Source organism: Ambystoma mexicanum, chromosome 4p (assembly GCF_040938575.1).
Source record: "Ambystoma mexicanum isolate Mex_15411 chromosome 4p, UKY_AmexF1_1, whole genome shotgun sequence".
Lineage (NCBI taxonomy): Eukaryota > Metazoa > Chordata > Amphibia > Caudata > Ambystomatidae > Ambystoma > Ambystoma mexicanum.
The window spans coordinates 109,704,406-109,722,986 of NC_090927.1; the positions used below are offsets into that span (position 1 = coordinate 109,704,406).

Below are 18,581 nucleotides of genomic sequence, written 5' to 3' on the forward strand. Positions count from 1 at the left end.
CACTTCTCAGGGGCACAAGGGAGGATGACGGGAGGATATCAAGGTTGGGGTATCTTGAACTCTGAGCAATGGGATGAGCCTATTAAGAGATTCCTTTTGAACTGGGCTCACCTCTTCCCATCCAGGAGTAGTCTGGCTGCCCACAGTAATTTCTTCACTGGGGAACCTGGTGTTTCATAGCCCCATCCTTGGGCTTGCATGGGCTGCCTTTCTTCCAGCTCCTCTGGATCAGAGGGGTACTGGCCTCTTCTGCCCCTCTGAATTTAGCTGGGCCTCCTCAGCATTCCCTCGTCATCACAGCGGGGTAACTACCGGGCACAAGGATGTTTCCCTTCCCAGGCTTCGGCTCGCATCCCCCCCCACCCCCCAAACCATCGACGCAGGGAACACACTTCCCAGCGGAGACACCTTGTAACTGAATGCAGTCCTTTCTCCACTATCCAACTTCTAATTTGGTTGAACTGTCCAGCTTCCACATTGGTGGAAGCGGTGCTTACATTATTGGCTTTCCATGGTAGTTCACCCCCCCCTCATTGGTCAGTTTGAGTATCGGTTGAGTCAATTAATGGTTACAATTAACCTTACTATACAAGATTTTCTCCAGTTTATCAGGTTTGCTCCTCCTGGGTAAGTAGTAGGTATGGCTCTCTCTGTCCCTCTTGCTCTGTTAGTGTTTATTTTATTTCACCATGTCCTTGTAAATTTGGAGTTTGGGCAAAATTAATTTAAATTAATTAAAGTCCTTGATGAGGAATTTAACCCAAGTCTCTTTACATGGGAGGTACGCATTCTACCACTCGGATATTTCAGTTGTGCTGCTACTCCGTTGTGAGGGAGGCTGATGCCTTTCTCCTGCAGGTAAAAGTTGTTTTCTCTAGCCACTTTGGCAGCGCCTTTTGCTGCAACAACTCCTCTTGTACACAATGTGCAGTCAGGCCACCAGTCTCTCCCTGCTCTGCCACAGGGGGTTGGAGGCCTGTTTTGTGTTGAGGAAAGCCCTTGATATATCACACCACCCACCTCCTCAATCTCAACCCATCCAAAATGGAAATACCGCCTTATCTGCCTCCTTCCCTCAGACACAAACCCCAAATCACCCCCCCCCCCCCTGGATCAAAGAACTTGCGACGAGCATCCCACACATCCTTGTATTAAATAGTACCATTCACACTGGAGATGTATTGGAACAAGGTCTGCCTTCGAAGATACAGCTGCTTGAATATAAGGATGTGCTCACTCCCAAATGGCATGGTGTGGGGTCTAGGTTGTCAGACAAATGAATTCCACCTTTTATAAAAGTGATGACCAGCAGTGCCAGCAGTGACTAACGAGCAAAAGGAGGTATCCCTATCCAAACAGACATCCTAAAATAACAGGGATAGTGCATCATGCATGGTTTGGAAGATGTGACACTTTAAGGGCAGCAGTCCGAGCCAATAAACAGAGTGGACGACCTCAAAGCTGCCATATTGAATAGACCTCCAGGGGTAGAAATTCAGCGACTGCCTCTTTCAAGACATAAGCTTGGAAACCTTCACAAAATGGAAGTGGGTGTTGGTGGTCTGGAAAGAATGACCAAAGCTTTTTTTTAAATTTTTTTTTATCCTCCATATAGCAGCCAGCATGGTTGTACGTGATCCACAGATGGGGGCGAGGGGGGGAAAAATCATGTGCGAGTATGGCCCTTAGCCTTATGTGACCTGTAACTTTATAGCAAAACTGAAAGGCGATCCGGTCTTTACTTGAATTTTGGGGTTCTCTTTTCTGCCCTTCATAAATATTTGTACTTGAAGTTTTTTTCCATGAAATTTTCTTGTATACTTATGATGATACTCCCTTTTGGTATTTCTTTTCTTTTAAATTAACTAAAATTTATATTTTTAGTTTTTGATAATGCAGTAGCTTCAAATTAGCTTTGGGGTCAAGCTGCCACATATTAATGTGTTTGATCAATTATCAATGCTTTTAGCACATTTAATTTAATTGGTTACAATAGGTTTGAGCTGGGGCACACCTCCAACTCTTGCTTATAGGAGTTACAATGGAATTCCAATCCACTCTACTTGAAATTAAGCTACTACCCAATTAAAGGCAGCAAATGGAAATATATAAAATGCAATTTAGATGAGGATAATTCAAGTTATAATTTGGGAATAACGGGTCCGAAATTAAAAGGCCTCCCAGTCGAGGTAGTCTGAAGCACATGTCAGAGCTGCCAATACAGTGAATACAGCAGTGTAGTGTTGGCAGCAGCAACACATTTTGTAGCATAGTGTTTCTTGGGGGGGGGGGGGGGGCGGCGGAAATGTGATGTTCCATGGCAGGTGCTGTCTCACTGAACATGTGATTTGATGCTATGTTGTAAGAATGCTTGCTCATGACTCTTGTAGGTTGATGTGCTTCGCCCAATCTAATTGCTTGTCCCACTTCCTTGTAGATTTCGATACATCCATTTTAGATCAACCACAACCTGCAACAGAACGGACTTGCCTCTCCTTCGTCTAGAAGGTCATCGTTGGGGCTGGACCACGTGTGGGAACATTGACGCACTGATTCAATGGGACTTCACCACTCCTAGTGGAAGCCAGCAGCGCTGCTCATCTGCATCATACCCTCATAACTGTCCACCTCCCCTTTGGCTTTTCATCGCTTGAGTTAAGAGGAGGGAAAAGAAAGCTTCCTGTGACTGGTCGAGGCCTGTGCAGGAGAAGAACCCAGCTTGCACACCTCACCCGCATTCCTCTTACTGTGATTTCCCACGTTGGTGATCAGCTCTGGAAACACCTGGTCTCGCCGGGTGGGTTAGGAGGGTGTGAAATATACTTTATTTTTTTTGCCATCTTGTTCGTCTTGAAATATGCCAAATCTCAGGTAGGGAATCTGAAGGCGATCTCTTTTTGTTTAAGACGATGCCTGTTGGGAGGATGTCTTTGAATGTTATGAGGATGACGACACCGGTGGAGCACAGCACCTCGTGTTTCAAGATTTTCTGTCTTCAGGGACATCAACTGTCATCTTACTTGGTTGCCAGCCATTGCTGTGCTTTTTTTAAACAATGTTTTACATCATAGCAGGACTGTTTCTAGATGCTCAAAGTTAGTCCCCCGCAACCCATTACAGGTTCATAGTGAGTGGCCTCAATATATTCGTGTGGGTCTACTCTTGGCCTCCGGGAACCTGTGCGGACTATGTTGATGCGCCCTTCCGCTTTTGCGAATGTGGTCAGCATCTGTATTTGAGATCTTTGGGTTGTACAACTGTAGAGTTATTTTTTTCAGGCATCTTCACTTCTTTGTTCTCTCTACTTCGGTAAAGGCGAAGGTTCCTGTTTTACAGTCTTTTTTTCTAGCTCCTCCTGTCTTGCGTCTGAACAGTAAACACAATAACAAATATAAGACGCCTCTGTCAACCAGCATGAAACGCTTAAGAGGTAAAAGAGAAATGTCCTATTTTATGTAGTGCGTTGTACTGGTGTTGAGCGAACAATTTATGTTGCCCCTGATTCCATGGCCTGGGACTATCGGAAGATGAATCCCGTCCTGCTGGAGAATGTGACCAGGAACAACATGGATGCCCACATGCCACCAAGTGAGCTGCTCACCCAAGGTGCATCATGTAAGGCTTTGAGACATTTCTTCTGATATATTGGGGCATAAAGAACATTCATGAATTGCATATGAACATAAACTGAAGCAAAGCCCTTGGAACTAGAGACTGGGCGTGCTTTAGCCGACGTCTGGTGCCATTCTCCCAGTAGCAGCTCTTATTTGTAGCACTTACCTCGTCTCTTCAGTTTGCAAGCCAGCGACTGGATCCGTTTGGGACCCAAAGATTTATATCTGTTTTTAGACTAGGAAGCACAATTGCTCTGAGAAGTTGAAATTGGAGGTAGGGTGCTGAAGAGGCTGGCTTTTTGTAGTTTACATTATATTTGCATACATATTTCGGTTACCTTAGGAAATTCTTTTTGCAGTCCCATTGGCCTCTTTGGTGTAGTCGCTCTGCACCTCAACACCCCCAAAGTCTGTATTTGAACTTGCACACAGATGGTGTAAAGGGCTGTTTTGAGACTTTGCACTGTGACTGACTAATGGAATCTGTGAAAATGAGTGGAATATAATCTGAGCCCTTCTTTGTTTTCAAACTCTCCAGAAAGCATATCCATTATCTACCTCAAGCCCGCGCGGGTGGGTCACCCATGGGGGTAAACCTGAGGCGCATAATGGATGTTCTGGGATTCTAGGGAGGGTTTATTCCGTTTCTCCCAAGGGGTTCAGTGACCTCTGTGGCAAAAGTGCAATCCTTATTTCATTATTGAAACCCCTTTAGTCATTGATCGGGAAGAAAGTGCAATGTGTTTGATGCCTCTGTGCAGGTCCCTACATTGAAGGTTAATATATGATCAGGCAGATGCTGTAAAGTGGACACTTGATGATTTCTATCCCAGGTTATTTATTTTGTACAATAATATGGCTAGTAGTGGGGGCGATGGAGTATAATGACATAAGGTGGACCAAGGTGAGACTGGGAAAAGAAAACCTAGCAGGGTTTTTTCAAATATATAGTATGTGTATATGGAAGTACTGCTCTGTAGCAAAATCAGCAGCCCTGTTTCCTAATGCTAGATATTCCTAATATATTAATGGTATTGTTAATTACACCATAGAAAATGGTGTCAATTAAAATGTGTAGGTGTGCAGCATTTTCATTTAAAGTATTTATATGGATATCCAAACACTGTAAGGTCCCACAGTGATGGGAGGGGGGCTGATTACAAAGGGTCTGTCCCAGAGTCTGTAGTATAATGCTACAGGTGTGCTCTCTGATTGGGCTATTTCTACTGAGCTAAATCTATTTTACCACTTATAAACTGAGCCAAAATTGATCGCTGGACAGCCCACTCCAAGTGGTGAACTAAAGCATCTTTCATGGCCTCACTATTTAATGGTGTCTCCTTCTACAGTATTCGGAGAGTCATTGTCAGTCAAGAAATCTGCCTGAAGATTGAGAATATATCAGTAAGGTTTAAGGAGCACTGTGTCAAATTGGGGGGAGTCCAGAACACTTCCATACATTTTGCCAGCGCTAGACAGGGGCAGGACCGCGACCCTGGCATTTCCAATTAATTTGCTTACTCTGGACTTCAAAGCAAGAAGCAGGAAGGTTGAAAGTATCGGAGCATCTGCAGTGATGTGCACTCACATTTCAGGACCCTACCCATTGCGCCCAGTAAGCAAGCTTGTTCACTGAGCCCTTTGCCAGTCACCCATCCTCTGGCAGCACCTCTGCTCTCCCCACCCTGTACTCCAGCAGAGCCGAGCCTGCTCTAAGCTAAGGAAGAGACCAAAGACTTTGCAGCTTTTCCTATCGCCATTCCAGCAGTTGGCCCAGACTTTGGTCTGCAAAGTGGCCTCACAGCAATACATGTTGGCATGTTAGGAAACCATCAATCAATGCAAATCAGCAATAAAAGGTGGCTCCATGCTCGATTTGGTGATTGTGCTGTAGATTTATTGTTATTTGTAGGCCCCCTATCTCCTTTCGTAACTCTTATCCATCAAGAATAATCTGGTGGCAGGCTATTTGACAGTGTTTTATATTCGTAAATCTTAGCCTGCCACCAGAATATTCTAGATGGATATTTGACTGTTTTAGATTCGTAAATCTTATCCATCTAGAATAATCTGTGTGAGGCTATTTGACTGTTTTATATTTGTAATTCTTATCCATCTAGAATATTCTGTTGGTAGATGCCATGGCTTATTGGATGCCTAACCCACAAAGAGCAGTGAAAAGCTTGTTAGGGGGAGTTCCATCGTTGTCTGTCTGTTGCCTATTGCTGCTGCTTTGGCTCCCCAGCCAGTTCCAATTCCCACGTTTCGCTTTGTCTCAGTTGGCTTGACCTAGCGAACATCCAACAAATAGAAATATCAATTAAGTATTTCAAGGTGGATTGTGAATATCTACAAGAATGATTAAGATGCAATCAGTTTACTAGAAGACTTGCATGATTTTGCGTATTGTATTATTTGTTAGGCTGTGCTGAGCCCTGCTCAGGGTTGCCAAAAAACGGTTCTACACTGAACAACGTTATTGGCTTTTATTCACTTGAGCAGAATATACCATTGATCAGGGGGCCTTTAAGGAATGGGATATGATACTGTCCAAGGATGGACGTCAACCTCCTGCTCCCCGTTTTTAGGGATATAGTTGCTTTGTGGGAAATCAAAACCACTTTGTTAGGGTGTGTACTATGGCACACAAAGGGTTCATTTTCAGGCCTTTGCTGCTGCTAAGCGATGCTCACTTCTAGATCTCCTGCAGGATGCATGATATGTTAGGTCAGATGTCTGTAATGCACGGTCCAGTCGATTGCAAGAGGCAACTCGGCTCATTAAAAAAACATTGATGGCGTCTTTCATGAGCAATATAACAGTCTTGCAATAACACAATGCCAAATCTCTGCCGTCATGTGAGCAACAAATTCTCTGCCAGCAGAAAGTGTGGCTGTAGTACCGACTCTTCCTCCCTGTTGTATATTCCAGCCTGGTTGGTCTTTCTGCCATTCTGATCATATCCTGCACAGACTCTCAACGTCTGGTGAGCTAGAGCTCCCATGCATCTTGTGACAGCCCCTCTTGTCCCCAACTACAGTAGTGTTTCATCATTGACGTTGTGCATCTTATTTGCTGCAGACTCCACAAGGAGCTATTTAAATAGCATAGACCTTTCCTGATCCATGTCCACTGGTCTTCCTGCATACACTTCCCCAAGTAACTGTTTTAGAAGGAGTAATAAAAGTTTGACCTGTAAGGTCCATGTAAGTGCGATACGTTAAGGCTCCCAGCCAGAAGGTGGGGTGACACTGATAACATTTGGTTCACCCGCCCTGTTGTAGGGCAGTGGCAGGCTGTTGGCATTGGAGTATTCCCATATGTGCCACGGCTTTTAGAGATTTACTATTTAAACTGTGGACAGTTTCCATGTGCACTTTATAGTTTGCTGGATTGGCATCAGAGGCTGGCATCCAGGACCTTTCTCCCATGATACGACTGTTCCTGAAGGTGTCATAAGGCTGTTCAGAAGACGGGTGTCCGAAATGAAATCATTATCTTTTTAAGAAATATTGGCGTACCGTGTGTTTTTGTTGCCTGGCACTTTAGAATTGCTATGAGGAACTGCACGGAAGCATTGTTGTACCCACTCTTCATCCTGGCTATAAAGAACATCTATGGTTATGTCTATGTTTATGTAACTGTACCCACCCGGCATGTTCATGCCAATAATTCCCACCTATCCAGCAACTGCACCTTCCTTCCTGGGCCAGAACCAGCATCTGTTGGCACACCTGGAAATAAACCAAGGGAGATCATTGTGAAACACTGGCGGTTTGGAATTTATCTTTATTTTAGTAAATAAAAAGCCAAATGTTTGGATTAATTTGACAAAAGATGTTAATTTTGTACTTACGTTTACTTATATATATTACGTTTTAAAAAAAGATGTCTGTGGTGGGTTGATGGGATTACAATGGGATTCACCTCTGAAATGGAGAGGTCTGTTAGTGCAGGCCTTTGAAACCGATCTGGAGGTTCGAGGGGTAGAGGTCCTGTGATTGGGGATCTCTTTTGTGGATGAAATGCCCCCGGAGACCTCCTGTAGAATGCTTCTGTCACCAGTGCACCCTCTCCTAAGTGGTGACACTGGGGATTTAGTTTACAAGGGGTGGCGTTTGCCTCCGTGGACTTGAAGCGATCACCACCAAGGTAACCTTAAAAGGTGAAATCTCCCTTCGCTATACCTCATTGAAAGAGCCCTTTCCTCGCAACTGTTGTCCACTATCTCCCATCCGCCAGAGAAAGAGCATTTTCTTCATTATGGTTCTGCACACTCCCTATGTATAGAACAGTTTCCCCATGACTGTTGTGCAGCATCCCCCATGGAAAGAGCCTTTTCTTCATGAATGCAGCACACCATCTTCTATGTAAAGAGACCTTTCCTAATGACTGTTGTGCACCCTCCACTAAATATAGAAACGTTTCCTCATAACTGTCATTCCCCCTGTGAAGAACACTTTCTTCATGACTCATGCACATCCCCATGGACAGAATCCTTTTTGTATGCCTGTTGTGCACCCTAACCCCATAGAAGGAGGCATTTCCTCATGTCTGTCGCCCCCCCCCCCTTGTTACTCCCCCAGAGAGAGAACCATTTCTTCATGACGGTTATGGACCCTCCCTTATGTATCAAACCTTTTCCTCATGACTGTCTTGCACCATGTGAAGAATACTTTCCTCAGGACTTCTGCACCATCCGCCATGGAAAGAAACCTTTTCTCAATTGTCGTCCACCATCCCCATGGACACATTCCTTTCCTCATGACTGCTCTACACCATACCCCATGGAAAGAGACCTTTCCTCGTGACACTTATGCACCTTACACTATGTATAGAACACTTTCTTCATGGCTGTCGTGCACAATTTGTGCGGTGAGTGCCTTGTCCTTGATAGCAGGCCTCCAGAGAACGACATGGCTTGCTGCATAAGAGGCATTTCACCTTTTACTAATTGAGGTGACCACATATTTGAGTTAAACAGGAAGGATCGGCCATCATTAAAAAATACTCCATAGCCTTTTCACCCTATTACAATCACTAACATAGGCCCAGGTGCGGTTGGGATGGAGGGGGTGGGGGGCTAATAAAGTTGTGATTTCAGACAGTGATGGGTGCGGTTATTGGGCGAAGGCCTTGATCTCAGACGATCCACTTCTGTGCAGTTGCGTCAAGACCATTTGCCAAATTTGAAGTCTTGTTTTGGCTTGGACTTCGGAGCCCCTGCATGCCATTAAGGTTTTGGATACAGTTTCACCTCTCCCCTTCTACAAAATGGCTGTCGCCGAGCAAAGGTGTGGTTCTCCTGGCTGAAGTGTCCTTCCCACACTTCAGGCGATGCATTTTTCTTTTGGGAAGGTATACAATCTGTTGTCTACTGTACATAAAACTCAAGGCGCGGTGGGGGTTCAGCAGAGAGCTAGAGAGATTTTGTTTTTTTTATACTGCCCTCCGTTTGCCTTCTAATGTTTCTGGAAACCTAGGTGGATAGCCCAGCTTGAAAAAATGCATCTTAGCACTGTACTGCCAGATAGGTCAGTGCCAAGCATTAGATGTTGCACTTTGGGAAATGTTTTTCAACTCTATTCACTTTCATTCTCAGGGGCTTGGTGGATATTTTGTACATTTCTGAAAGGGGAAGAGCTCCTGATTGGCATAGGATGGGAACATGGATCACAGACCATCAATAAAATAAATCTAAGACAGACAACCGATTTTCTGTTTGTGATGTTTACTCAGCTGGGTTAAGTCAAAATCACATTGGTCCTTGTGGCAACCTTGGTTGGTGTCTGCGTGGACCTCGGCTTGGCCATTTCATTATAAACCATCCTTGTTTCCTAGTTTGTATTCATTTCTCCAGCATGGGGTCTGGCATGGATTCACATGCTCATGAATATTCCCCGTCGTCAGGCTGGGAATCCTCGGTAAAGAAAAAACCAGTATCAGTTTCGTTTCTGATCTGTCTTTCGTAGTAATAACCAATCACTGGTCTCTGCGTCATACTGACCACAGCCAATGACTGCCCTCTACCTAAGCACCGCCTCTGGCAGCCATCTTCAGATTTTTACCGCACGTTCATGTGTTGGGATCCTCGTGCTATTGCTCTCGAGCGTTAGTGCTATTTTTTCGCGCTTTTTCACAAAAACTTCGATTCTTTCGGTCAAAAGAGCCTCAAGCTCCACCGATCCTACATCCGATCAACGGGGACCCGTGTCGGATTCATCTGTGCCCCTCAAGGGTGAAGATTTCGTCGAGCTACACTTCGGAGGACTCCAGAAGCTTCTCAGGCCCGGTCTCGGAGATGGCCCAGGAGAAGGGAAGCTCGACGCCCGGAAAGCTGTTCAGGGCCTGCCCTGGATGCCAGCTGCAGAACGTCTTCAAGGAGGACGAACACTCTTTCTGCCTTTACTGCCTTCATGGGGACAAGACGCACGTGGAGAAGGACTGTGCGTTTTGCGGCAACATGTCGGAACGGACCATGAAGGACCGCCATCAACGTCTCGCCAGCTGGCTGGAGGGTAAGAGCCCGTCTGGCGAGAAGAAGAAGAAATCTGAGCGGTCTTCTAAGACCTTTGAGGGCGCCCCGGCGACGGGGGCCCAACATAAGGCCAAGCACCGCGAGTCCGCTGGCACCGGGAGCGCCGAACGGTCGGGCTCTACGGGCGCCAGGCAGGGCGCACCCTCCCCGGCACCATCAACCACGAGCCAACGCTCTGGGTCGGGTAAGAGGAAGGCCGAGCACCCGGCGAAGCTCCTGGAGAGACCCCGGTCGAGCTCTAAGGCAGAGGAGGAGCGTGGCAGTGCCCCCTCCCTCAAGGATAAGGCGGTGAGCGCACCTAAGGTGGTGAAGGCCTTGATCCATTCGACCAAGCCCTCTATCGAAACGGTCGCGGCGGCCCTGGCCCAGCCTGTGGAGGCTGCACCAGTGGTGGCGGCCTCGGGGCCCAGAATCTCCCTGCCTCCTCGGAGGGAGTCTTCTTTCGTGCCCATCGATAGGACCCCCGTGAAACCCTCCGTGGGGAAGAAGGGGGGGCAGGGCGTCGTCGTAGATTCGGCCTCAACCTCAGAAGAGGAACTGATCGAGGTCTTAAGCCACGGCCTAGGCGTGGAACAAGACCAGCCCGTCGGAATGGGCCCCGACGCAGGTGACGACGACGACATCGTCGAGGATACCGACGGGGCCCCTGCTCGCCCGTCGGATTCCCCTCTGCCAGCGCCGCAAGACAACTCAGCGGCCATTTTGTTGGCTATACAGTCCTTATGCTCCGAGATAAGGACGAGACTACCGTTACCGACGGAGGAACCTCTCCCGTCGGGGGATCCAGAACCGGGACCTTCTGGTGTTCCCCCTACCAAGAAAAGAAGGATCCATCCACCGCCTCCTTTTCAACCGTCGCGCCCCGTCCAGCCCTCCTCCCCGTCCACCCGAGGGGATGATACGGGGACTGACACGGCAGCGACGGGTACGGACGACGAGGATTTTCCGTCGTCGCCTCCCACCAGGGCTTCTCCGCCCGACGAGATTGGATCGTTCCACTCAATGATCGCCAGGGCATCCGAGCTTTTCCAACTCTGCCCTGAGGAGAAGAAAAAGGAAGGCTTCCTTTACCAACGGCGCGAGACCAAGAGGAAGACGGTCCTCGCAGTGCCTCTGTTGGACGACATTTGGGATGAGGGCCTTTCCCTCCTCAAGAACCCTTCCACGACGCCAGCGAAAAGAGACCGGTACGAGAAAAAGTACCGGGTCCCGGACTCGGCCCCCCTATGCCTCCGGGCGCAGCCTACCCCGGACTCCGTCGTCTCCGCGGCAGCCAGGAAGAAAGCGGGGGGGGGTGCGGCCTCCACGTCGACTTCCCCGCCGGACGGCGAGGGAAAGAAATTGGATGCCATGGGACGCAGAGTCATCTCGTCGGCGGCGACGACGATTAAAGCGGCCAACGCCTTGGCTATCGTGGCCCGCTACGACAGGGAACTCTGGTACAAGATAGCTCCCCTGCTGGATTTTCTGCCGGACGACAAGAGGGCGGAGGCCCTTGAGATCCTGCAGGAAGGTGAGGTGGCCTTGGACCACGCCATCACCGTGGCGACGGACATCGCCGACACTGGGTTCCGCCAGATGGGCAACGGCGTTTGCCTTCGACGTCGCGGATGGCTCAAGGCTACGGACTTTCGGCAGGACGTCCAGACCAGGGTCCTGGACATGCCCTTCGACGGGAACAACCTGTTTGGGAAGACAGTGGACGATTCCCTTCAGGCCATCAAGGCGGATACTGAGACGGCCCGGGCCCTTGGAGTACTGCAGCAACGGCGGACGCCCTTTCGGAGCGGCGGAGGCAAGGGCGCCTCCAAAGGTTCCGGCGGCGGTTTCGCTTCCTACCGTCAAGCGGCCCGCTCGTCGTCGCAAGAGGCCTACAGAGGACGAGGCAAGTCTGGCGGACCCCGCCGTCGTCGCCAAGGAGGACAAGGCGGCAAGGCCGCGTCCAAGCAGGATTGAACCGGCCGTGGGGTCGGGCCCCCACCGAAGCACCCCGGTGGGAGGCCGGCTGGCGGGCTTCGTCAGCGTGTGGGAGTCCATCTCCACCGACCGTTGGGTGCTGGACGCCCTGGCCCGGGGCCACGCGCTCGAGTTTCAAAGAAGGTGCCCGCGCGTCCCCCCCGTGGCCAGGAAAGAACTTCACGTCCCTCAACTTCTCCTGGAGGTAAAGGCGATGCTCAGAAAGGGCGCCATCGAACTCGTCCCAAAGAGGCTTCGGGGCTCCGGAGTCTACTCGCGTTACTTCCTCGTGAAGAAGAAGACGGGAGGATGGCGCCCCATCCTGGACCTGCGACGCCTGAACAAGTTCATCAAGGCGCAGAAGTTCCGGATGGTCACCCTCCAGCACGTCCTGGGTCAGCTGGAGGAAGGAGACTTCCTATCGTCGTTGGATTTGGAGGATGCCTACTTCCACATTCCCATCCTAAAGGGGCACCGAAAATTCCTCAGATTCGTGGTCCAAGGGCGTCATTACCAGTTCAAAGCCCTTCCCTTCGGACTGCGGTCGGCACCCAGGGTTTTCACCAAGTGCCTCGCACCGGTGGCGGCGCAGCTGCGCCGCGAGGGGATTCACGTCTACCCCTACCTGGACGACTGGCTCATCCGCGCCAAGACGAGGGAGCTCGCCGTGGTCCACACGGCAAGGACCGTCCAACTCCTCACGGACCTGGGATTCTCCGTGAACTACGCCAAATCCCACCTGGTGCCCGCGCAAGTCGCACTGTTTCTGGGAGCGAGGCTCGACACAGTGTCCCTTCTGGCCTCCCCGTCGGAGGAGAGGACCAGGACCATCTTGGGCAAGGTGCAACGGATGTTGGTGGCCGACGCGGCCAAGGTGAGGTCCATCAAGTCCCTCCTCGGGATGATGTCTTCCTGCATCTACCTCATTCCCATGTGCAGGCTCCGGATGCGCCCGTTGCAAGAGTTCCTGGATGCGCGCTGGATCCAGACGACGGGCAGCTTCGAGGAAAGGATCAAGCTCGACGAGAGTTTCCGACGAGCGATACGGTGGTGGGGCACCCGCGCGCATCTGACGGCGGGCATGGACTTCCAGACCCCAGCCCACCAGGTGACTGTGACCACGGATGCCTCCCTAGAAGGGTGGGGAGCGCACACCGAAAATCTGCACGCAAGGGGACTCTGGCTCCCGACGGAGAAGTCCCTGCATATCAACGTCCTGGAGCTCCGTGCAGTGTTTTGGGCCCTCAGGTCCTTCCTTCCGTCCCTCAAGGGCAAGGTGGTGAGGATCTTCACCGACAACACCACCACCATGTTTTACATCAGGAAACAGGGCGGAACCAGGTCACCAGCGCTGTCCAAGGAGGCGCAGGACCTGTGGCATTGGGCCGTCGCCCAAGGGATTCTTCTGGTGCCGTTTCATCTGGCAGGGATAAAAAACACCATCGCCGACTCACTCAGCAGGGAGCTGCGCTCGTGCCACGAGTGGGAACTACGGCAGGATCTGGTGGATCGCCTCTTCCGATGGTGGGGCACACCCCAGATCGACCTGTTCGCGACGGCGACGAACACCAAGTGCCGGAGGTTCGCCAGCAGGTTTCCCCAGACGAGGAGCATGGGCGATGCTTTCTCGTTCCCCTGGGAGGGCCTGTTCCTCTACGCGTTCCCTCCCTTGCCTCTGCTAATCCGGCTCGTCAACCAGCTCAAGAGGTCACGGTGCAGGATGATCCTCGTCGCACCTGCGTGGCCGAGGCAGATATGGTTCCCGGACCTTCTGGACTTGTCGGCGTCCCCGCCAATCAAGCTGCCGGCGGACGCGGATCTACTCTCCAGGGAAGGAGGCGCCATCCTCCACCACGACCCGAAGTCGCTGAACTTGCAGGCCTGGCTCCTGCAGCGCTAGAGTTTGGAGGATACGACATACCGGCCGATTGCAGAGAGGTTCTTGCAAAGGCCAGGGCGTCCTCGACTCTTAAATGCTACGGACACAAATGGAAGAGGTTCTCTGTCTGGTGCCACGCACAGAAGATTAACCCTCTACGGATTACGGCTCCCCAAGTGCTGCCGTACCTGCTGACGCTGGCCAAAGCTGGTCTGGCACACGCGTCCATCAAGATTCATCTTGCTGCGATCTCCCGATACACCAGAACCACGGGCCGAACGTCCTTGTGGTCTCATCGTCTGGTGAAAGAGTTCATGAAGGGACTGTTCAGATCGTTCCCGCCGGTGAAGGCTCCGGCCCCGGCGTGGGAGCTCAACGTGGTGCTGACCAAACTCATGGGACCTCCGTTCGAGCCTCTGCACTCGGCCCCGTTGAAGTTTCTATCGTGGAAAACAGCTTTTCTCGTGGCCATCACCTCCGCACGACGAGTGGGAGAGATCCAGGCCCTTTCCTGCAAGGCCCCGTACTTGACTTTCCACGACACGAGGGTAGTGCTCAGGACGCACCCCTCCTTCATGCCCAAGGTACCGTCGGACTTTCATCTCAACGAACCCTTGGTGTTACCTGTGTTCTTCCCGTCGCCTTCGTCGCCGGCTGAGAGGACTTTGCACTCGCTGGATGTAGCTAGAGCGCTGAAGTTCTACGTGGACCGCACGAAAGGTTTTCGGAAGACGTCACAACTCTTTGTGAACTTTGGACCTGTCAATCAGGGGAAGGCTCTCTCGAAGGCTTCCATCTCCAGATGGCTCTCCGGCTGTATCATGTACTGTCACCGGTTGGCAAACCGACCGCTGCCTGGCCGTCCGAGAGCCCATTCCACCAGAGCGATCGCAGCTACCACGGCGTTCCTATCTGGTGTGCCCCTGCTGGACATATGCAGGGCTGCTACGTGGAGGTCGACGCACACCTTCACGAAATTCTACTGCGTCGACCGGGATTCCAGGGAGGAGTCCAGGGTCGGCCAAGCAGTGCTGCGCAACCTGTTCGCCTGAGGTGAGCCTGGTGAGGAGGTAAGATGCTTAATGTTGAGTTGATGTGATGCTTAATGTTGAGCCTTTGCCACCTCCCGTGGTTGTGCATGTGTGTACTGCTATGTATTCTTTATTCATGAGCATGTGAATCCATGCCAGACCCCATGCTGGAGAAGGAACAAGTTACTTACCTGTAACTGTTGTTCTCCAGCATGGGTCTGGCATGGATTCACATGCGAACCCTCCCGCCTACCCCTCTGCGGCTCTTCACTTGGTCATACTGCCACTTCACGTGCTTCCAAATCTGAAGATGGCTGCCAGAGGCGGTGCTTAGGTAGAGGGCAGTCATTGGCTGTGGTCAGTATGACGCAGAGACCAGTGATTGGTTATTACTACGAAAGACAGATCAGAAACGAAACTGATACTGGTTTTTTCTTTACCGAGGATTCCCAGCCTGACGACGGGGAATATTCATGAGCATGTGAATCCATGCCAGACCCATGCTGGAGAACAACAGTTACAGGTAAGTAACTTGTTCCTTCAATGCCGCCCATTTTTGTATTTGAGTTACTTTGTAAATGCCTTGTAATGTGACCATAATCTGCTTTGGTGAGGCGTTTCATATAAAATAATGCTGCATACCTACATTGTTGGGTTCACAGCACTTCAGCCAATCTTGCAGGAAGAACCGGGGCTAATTGTGTAGGTTGGTGTATTTCTGAAAGCGGAAGAGGGACCCATGGATAGTGCCCAGAATGGAATCCTGCCGTAAGCCTATAATTGCCCCCGTTTCTTGTGCCTCCCCTCATTGCATAGTCCTTTGCATACTCCTTTTTCTTTGCTAGTGCTCTATTCACTGTTGCCCATCATTAAATGTTTCTCTTGCTACATGTGACCCCCAGGGGTGTCCATACCGAATTCTCCAGCATTGGATCTTTCATAGATTCAGATGGTATGAACAATTCCCCTGTTGTCTGGTTGGGAATCCATGGTTAACTTTTTGCAACAGTAAATAAAGAAAACTTTAGGTGTTTATTTCGTATGCCACTGCCCTCCTTTTGTATGCTTTTGGTCCCCACCAATGGGACGTCAAGTATGTAGCTCCTCCCCTACAGTCTCCCTTCAGATTCTAAATGCATGTCATGCTGGAATGAGTGAATCCTTGCGTACATCTCCAGAGATATCTCCATGTCTTTTCAAAACCATTAAACTATAGCTTCAGGAACTTCACCTTTTTATGTCAAATAAGTGAATAAGGCTGGGGGTGAGCAATGAATACGGAGGGAAGGAAGTCCCTCTTAAGAACCTGCTCTGTGGCCTAAAAAACATTTTTTGAGGGGGACAGACATTAGTAATGTATTTATTGCCTTCACCCACACCACTCTGCTGAAGAGTGTGAACTATGTAAGTCTTCAGCTCTAAAACGATAAAAGACAGACGCCTGGTAAGCTGGCTAAATGAAGGCTATCACCTCCCCTTCAGAGGCAGAGTCCTCAAGAAGCCTGTCAGTCCCAAGACCCCCAGTAAAAAAGGGAATCTGGGTCAAAAAGGGCATACATCTGAGGAAAGGCCAGCAAAATAGCCTACATTTGTGATAAAACGAATCACTGTTAAGGGCCAGGCCTTGTCATCAATAGAGGCTGCTGCGGAGCAGTCAATGTCCTCGTCATTGGCTTCCAAAAGGGTACCCATCCACGGAAGGTCCGACGACAACGAAACAGGGATCTTCCTCCGTTGACGCGCTCAACGATGGAAAAGCACTCAACGAAACATTTATCAACGAGCAAACACTTGTTAGCGGACAAGAGCCACTCGTCGACGGACAAATCCTGTCTGCCAGTGATGGACAAGAAACAGCTGTCTACGGGGAAAACTGCACCGGAAACGGCGAAAGACCTGTAGACCATGGAAAAAGAAAAGGCGCAAGCAGGAGCCGGCTAATGCCGAACACACACTATTTCCACAGGCAGAATTGGATCAATCGGGGGTGTGAGAAACAATCCAGCACCATCCAGTCACTGCTCCAGTCTCTACAATCGCGTGCTCTGAGGTCATGCCTGAAGATATACTGCAGTACGAATTTGATTCAGAGTTTGAAGCTCAACACACAGCATCGCCAGTTTTCTCTGAGTCCACAACCATGGGAAGGCTCCTGCAACCATCTCCACCACTAAGCTCGCCACTTCCCCCACAGCATCCACAACATAGGCCCATGGAACCAGGGGATATTCCTGTGGCACAATCACAAGAACATCTACTAAATCCGCAAGCTCTACTCTCAATGCAGGTTCTGTCCACACTCCAGAATTTACTCACTCAACTGGACACTAGACTTCTAGACTTCCGGCTAGACTACAGGCCCCAGTAGCTACATAACCACCTGTAGCACCACAAAGGCACCAGCCACAAATGGCCGTCTCCCCCATGAAAAGGGGACAAGAAACAAAAACAGAGAGATCGCTCTCACCATGTCATCGCACCCCTAAAAGGCAAGCGACATCCAAGGTTTCAGGCTCTAATACAGCAGAAATATGCTGCACCAAACAAAAGTAAGGGGAACCTATCGATACGGGCAGTTCATCCACCACGGGATGACCACTGGGGACACGGACGACGATCAGTTGGATGACCAGACTAAGGAAGCCCCAAAACCATCAGCGCTAGAGTTTGGCCTCGTCCCCTCGGAGGAGAGAATTTTTTTTTCTGATGTTTGTTAATCTGCTTAGAATCACATGCTGTGCATAGTCCGACATCCAGTGGTCACTGCGGAGTATTGCATTTTGTTTTTCGTAGTCGAAAAGGGGACAGCGACAAGGCGTGTCTGTAACACTATCCCTATAGTGACGTGCGTTGTACCCACAATCCCTCACGCGTCGAGGTCCCTCAGATTGTTTTTTTCCGCCCAGTTATTGGTCGCCTCTATGCGGAGCTCCTCGAGAGACATTGTGAAATCATTTCTTCGACCCTTGGTCGTTTATTATTATTAATATCTAACACATAGATCCCTCCCTCGACGAAGCTGCAAGCTGTGTCTCCGCAGAGCAAGATCTTCGACGGAAGGATGAGCGGAGGAGATCCTTTGGCGCCGCCGAACACATGGCCTGGCCTCGCCGGCCTTACACAGTAGGGAGAGTGGGGTTGTGTGATCTTTTCTTTTCACTCTGAGAATGCCTTTCTCTTTCCCCTCCACCTCTTTCGAGGTCGTAATCACGCTTCTTGCCCTCAGCTATGGAGAGGACGCCCTTTAGGTTTTGCCCACTTTACAAAGGCAAATATACCTGGAAGGACAAGCACAAACGGTGCAACCGTTGCTTGCCCCTCGATCACAAGGAGGACGGCTGTGCGGCCTGTAAGTTACTTAAGCCCAAAATGATAAAGGACCGCAGGGTCAAAAGGTGGGCGGCCTATGCCATGTCTAGGTCAGATTCCTCGCCCGCTGCTGCCGAATGTGACGAGGACAGTGATTACACGGCCCCCGTAACAGAGGTTGTAGACCTCTCGAGGGAGCGTACTCGCTCCTCTTTGTCCGTCCCCTGCCCCGACAAGCCCGGCTCACTCCCAGC

At 50.2% G+C, this 18,581-nt stretch overlaps 1 protein-coding gene across 3 annotated transcripts in view; it reads left to right on the top strand.

Moving 5' to 3' along the window:
- Nucleotides 1–7,440, top strand: part of DNAJC5G (DnaJ heat shock protein family (Hsp40) member C5 gamma) — a 410,708-nt gene extending 403,268 nt beyond the window's left edge. For all 3 annotated transcript variants that reach the window (XM_069605490.1, XM_069605489.1, XM_069605491.1), the window contains exon 6: nucleotides 2,438–7,440. The gene's annotated coding sequence lies outside the window, so the exon portion shown is untranslated. The remainder of the gene's footprint in view (nucleotides 1–2,437) is intronic.
- Nucleotides 7,441–18,581: the final 11,141 nt, after the last annotated feature.